Source organism: Colletes latitarsis, unplaced genomic scaffold (assembly GCF_051014445.1).
Source record: "Colletes latitarsis isolate SP2378_abdomen unplaced genomic scaffold, iyColLati1 scaffold0018, whole genome shotgun sequence".
NCBI classification, from domain to species: domain Eukaryota; kingdom Metazoa; phylum Arthropoda; class Insecta; order Hymenoptera; family Colletidae; genus Colletes; species Colletes latitarsis.
In genome coordinates, this window is record NW_027488369.1 from 17,012,579 (window position 1) to 17,017,489 (window position 4,911).

Below are 4,911 nucleotides of genomic sequence, written 5' to 3' on the forward strand. Positions count from 1 at the left end.
GACTGTTTCGGTGTGGAACCACATTACTACGTGATCCAAACCAGGAATAGCCCAGGATCGGGCCAACAAGAATGCGCACAATGCGAAAGTATGAGCCAGATGATTGCAAATACCAGAACTAACCCTGACATAACCAGCGTTATCCTCTAAAATACGAATCGGAACAAGCTTTTAATGACTGTTTCAGTGTGGTACCACATTACTACGTGATCCAAACCAGGAAAAGCCCAGGATCGGGCCAACACGAATGCGCAAAATGCGAAAGTATGAGCCAGATGATTGCAAATGCCAGAACTCACCCAGACATAACCAGCGTTATCCTCTAAAATATTAATCGCAACCAGGTTTAATTGACTGTTTCAGTGTGGTACCATATTACTACGTGATCCAAACCAGAAAAAGCCCAGGATCGGGCCAACAAGAATGCGAAAAATGCGAAAGTACGAGCCTGATGAGGGAAAATCCCAGACCTAACCGAGACGTAACCGGCGTTATCCCCTAAAATATTAATCGCAACCAGGTATAATTGACTGTTTCGGTGTGGTACCGCATTGCTACGATGATCCAAACCAGAAAGAGGCCAGGATCTGGCCAACAAGTATGCGAAAAATGCGAAAGTATGAGCCAGATGATTGCAAATACCAGAACTAACCCAGACATAACCAGCGTTATCCTCTAAAATATTAATCGCAACCAGGTTTAATTGACTGTTTCAATGTGGTACCACAATACTACCTGATCCAAACCAGGAATAGCCCAGGATCGGGCCAACAAGAATGCGCACAATGCGAAAGTATGAGCCAGATGATTGCAAATACCAGAACTAACCCTGACATAACCAGCGTTATCCTCTAAAATACGAATCGGAACAAGCTTTTAATGACTGTTTCAGTGTGGTACCACATTACTACGTGATCCAAACCAGGAAAGGCCCAGGATCGGGCCAACACGAATGCGCAAAATGCGAAAGTATGAGCCAGATGATTGCAAATGCCAGAACTCACCCAGACATAACCAGCGTTATCCTCTAAAATATTAATCGCAACCAGGTTTAATTGACTGTTTCGGTGTGGCACTGCATTACTACGTGATCCAGACCAGAAAAAGGCCAGGATCTGGCCTACAGGTATGCGCAAAATGCGAAAGTACGAGCCAGATGAGGGCAAATACCAGACCTAACTGAGACATAACTGGCGTTATCCTCGAAAATATTAATCGCAACCAGGTTCAGTTGACTGTTTCGGTGTGGAACCACATTACTACGGGATCCAAACCAGAAAAAACCCAGGATCTGGCCAACAACTATGAGAAAAACGCGAAAGTATGAGCCAGATGATTGCAAATACCAGAACTAACCCAGACAAAACCAGCGTTATCCTCTAAAATACTTATCGGAACCAGCTTCTATTGACTGTTTCAGTGTGGTACCGCATTACTACGTGATTCAAACCAGAAAAGGGCCAGGGTCTGGCCAACAAGAATGCGAAAAATGCGAAAGTACGAGCCAGATGGGGGCAAATCCCAGACCTAACCGAGACATAACCAGCGTTATCCGCTAAAATATTAATAACAACCAGGTTTAATTGACAGTTTCGATGTGGTACCGCATTACTACGTGATTCAAACCAGAAAAGGGCCAGGGTCTGGCCAACAAGAATGCGAAAAATGCGAAAGTACGAGCCAGATGGGGGCAAATCCCAGACCTAACCGAGACATAACCAGCGTTATCCGCTAAAATATTAATAACAACCAGGTTTAATTGACTGTTTCGATGTGGTACCGCATTACTACGTGATTCAAACCAGAAAAGGGCCAGGGTCTGGCCAACAAGTGTGCGAAAAACGCGTAAGTATGAGCCAGATGATTGCAAATACCAGAACTAACACAGACATAACCAGCGTTATCCCCTAAAATACTAATCGGAACCTGCTTTTATTGACTGTTTCAGTGTGGTACTACATTACTACGGGATCCAAATCAGAAAAAGCCCAGGATCTGGCCAACAAGAATGCGAAAAATGCGAAAGTACGAGCCAGATGGGGGCAAATCCCAGACCTAACCGAGACATGACCAGCGTTATCCTCTAAAATACTGATCGGAACCAGCTTCTATTGACTGTTTCGGTGTGGAACCACATTACTACGTGATCCAAACCAGAAAAAGGCCAGGATCTGGCCAACAAGTATGCGAAAAACGTGATAGTACGAGCCAGATGAGGACAAATCCCAGACCTACCCGAGACATAACCGGCGTTATCCTCTAAAATATTAATCGCAACCAGTTTAATTGAGTGTTCCGGTGTGGAACCTCATTACTACGGGATCCAAAACAGAAAAAGCACAGGATCTGGCCAACTAGTATGCGAAAAACGCGGAAGTATGTGCCAGATGATAGCAAATACCAGAACTAACCCAGACATAACCAGCGTTATCCTCTAAAATACTTATAGGAACCAGCTTCTATTCACTGTTTCAGTGTGGTACCACATTGCTACGTGATCCAAACCAGAAATGGGCCAGGGTCTGGCCAACAAGTATGCGAAAAATGGGAATGTCCGAGCCAGATGAGGGCAAATACCAGACCTAACCGAGACATAACCGGCGTTATCCTCTAAAATATTAATCGCAACCAGGTTCAATTGACTGTTTCTGTGTGGAACCACATTACTACGGGATCCAAACCAGAAAAAACCCAGGATCTGGCCAACAACTATGAGAAAAACGCAAAAGTACGAGCCAGATGTGGGCAAATCCCAGACCTAACCGAGACATAACCAGCGTTATCCTCTAAAATATTAATCGCAACCAGGTTTAATTGACTGTTTCGGTGTGGTACCGCATTACTACGTGATCCAAACCAGAGAAAGGCCAGGATCTGGCCAACAAGGATGAGAAAAATGCGAATATATGATCCAGATGAGGGCAAATCCCAGGAAAAACCGAGACATAACCGGCGTTATCCTCTAAAATATTAATCGCAAGCAGGTTTAATTGACTGTTTCGGTGTGGTGACGCATTGCTACGTGATCCAAACCAGAAAAAGGCCAGGATCTGGCCAACCAGTATGCGAAAAATGCGAAAGTACGAGCCAGATGAGGACAAATCCCAGACCTACCCGAGACGTAACCGGTGTTATCCTCTAAAATATTAATCGCAACCGGTTTAATTAACTGTTTCGGTGTGGAACCTCATAACTACGGGATCCAAAACTCAAAAAACCCAGGATCTGGGTACCAAGTATGCGACAAACGCGAAAGTATGAGCCAGATGATTGCAAATACCAGAACAATCCCAGGCATAACCAGCGTTATCCTCTAAAATACTAAGCGGAACCAGCTTTTATTGACAGTGTGGTACCACATTACTACGTGATCCAAACCAGAAAAAGCCCAGGATCTGGCCAACAAGTAAGCGAAAGATGCGAAAGTACGAGCGACATGAGGGCAAATACTAGACCTAACCTAGACATAACCGGCGTTATCCTCTAAAATATTAATCGCAACCAGGTTTAATTGACTGTTTCGGTGTGGAACCACAATACGACGGGATCCAATCTACAAAAAACCCAAGACCTGGCCAACAAGTATGCGAAAAATGCGAAAGTATGAGCCAGATGAGGGCAAATACCAGACCTAACCCAGACATAACCGGCGTTATCCTCTAAAATATTAATCGCAACCAAGTTTAATTGACTGTTTCGGTGTGGAACCACATTACTACGTGATCCAAACCAGGAATAGCCCAGGATCGGGCCAACAAGAATGCGCACAATGCGAAAGTATGAGCCAGATGATTGCAAATACCAGAACTAACCCTGACATAACCAGCGTTATCCTCTAAAATACGAATCGGAACAAGCTTTTAATGACTGTTTCAGTGTGGTACCACATTACTACGTGATCCAAACCAGGAAAAGCCCAGGATCGGGCCAACACGAATGCGCAAAATGCGAAAGTATGAGCCAGATGATTGCAAATGCCAGAACTCACCCAGACATAACCAGCGTTATCCTCTAAAATATTAATCGCAACCAGGTTTAATTGACTGTTTCGGTGTGGCACTGCATTACTACGTGATCCAGACCAGAAAAAGGCCAGGATCTGGCCTACAGGTATGCGCAAAATGCGAAAGTACGAGCCAGATGAGGGCAAATACCAGACCTAACTGAGACATAACTGGCGTTATCCTCGAAAATATTAATCGCAACAAGGTTCAGTTGACTGTTTCGGTGTGGAACCACATTACTACGGGATCCAAACCAGAAAAAACCCAGGATCTGGCCAACAACTATGAGAAAAACGCGAAAGTATGAGCCAGATGATTGCAAATACCAGAACTAACCCAGACAAAACCAGCGTTATCCTCTAAAATACTTATCGGAACCAGCTTCTATTGACTGTTTCAGTGTGGTACCGCATTACTACGTGATTCAAACCAGAAAAGGGCCAGGGTCTGGCCAACAAGTGTGCGAAAAACGCGTAAGTATGAGCCAGATGATTGCAAATACCAGAACTAACACAGACATAACCAGCGTTATCCCCTAAAATACTAATCGGAACCTGCTTTTATTGACTGTTTCAGTGTGGTACCACATTACTACGGGATCCAAATCAGAAAAAGCCCAGGATCTGGCCAACAAGAATGCGAAAAATGCGAAAGTACGAGCCAGATGGGGGCAAATCCCAGACCTAACCGAGACATAACCAGCGTTATCCGCTAAAATATTAATAACAACCAGGTTTAATTGACTGTTTCGATGTGGTACCGCATTACTACGTGATTCAAACCAGAAAAGGGCCAGGGTCTGGCCAACAAGTGTGCGAAAAACGCGTAAGTATGAGTCAGATGATTGCAAATACCAGAACTAACACAGACATAACCAGCGTTATCCCCTAAAATACTAATCGGAACC